Below are 921 nucleotides of genomic sequence, written 5' to 3' on the forward strand. Positions count from 1 at the left end.
AGTATATATATATATATATATATATATAAGTAAAACATTTGTAATATATATATTGTGTGTGTGTGTGTGTGTGAAATGGTCAGTGCACTTGTGTTACCAGGGTGCAAGCCTGCCTTGCTGTGCTCTCATCGTATTAAAGTCGCTCCCAGATAAGCTCAACCCTGTCATCCGCCCGCTGATGGATTCTCTCAAGCAAGAAGAAAATATTCAACTGCAGGTATGTTAACGTGCATCAACAGCACATAAACTACATGATGTATAAGAATCTTAATAATTAAACACAAGTATGTGTCGTAAACAGTTAATGTATTTATGATGATATCCATCTATGCTGTAGCTGTTACATCATGCGCTTATCTTCAACCTTGGCACACATACATATAATTCTTAGAAATGATGGATTTGCAAGCTTTGTTATTGTCACGTTTATAGAATTGTGCAGATTTCTACTCGCTTCTCCTCGAAACTTTTTTTCCCAAAGCTTGGGTTATGTGTAGCTATCGAGTGTCTGACTTGACTGTCTGCTTGGATTATCTGTAGCTACTGACTCAGTGCCTGACTGTNCCGAGTGTCTGACTTGACTGTCTGCTTGGATTATCTGTAGCTACTGACTCAGTGCCTGACTGTGTGCTTGGGCTATCTGTAGCTACTGAGTGTCGGACTGTGTGTGCTTGGGCTATCTGTAGCTACTGAGTGTCTGACTGTGTGTGCTTTGGTTATCTGTAGCTACTGACTCGGTGCCTGACTGTGTGCTTGGGTTATCTGTAGCTACTGAGTGTCTGACTGCGTGTGCTCGGGTTGTTTATAGCTACTGAGTGCCTGGGGTCTCGCCCGTGTCATGGAACAATGTATCGACCGTCACCCGAGTCCCAACACAAAGATTGTGAAGAACCTCTGCAGCATCGTCTGCGCGGCGGCCAC

Source organism: Priapulus caudatus, unplaced genomic scaffold, assembly GCF_000485595.1.
Source record: "Priapulus caudatus unplaced genomic scaffold, Priapulus_caudatus-5.0.1 Scaffold632, whole genome shotgun sequence".
NCBI lineage: Eukaryota > Metazoa > Priapulida > Priapulimorpha > Priapulimorphida > Priapulidae > Priapulus > Priapulus caudatus.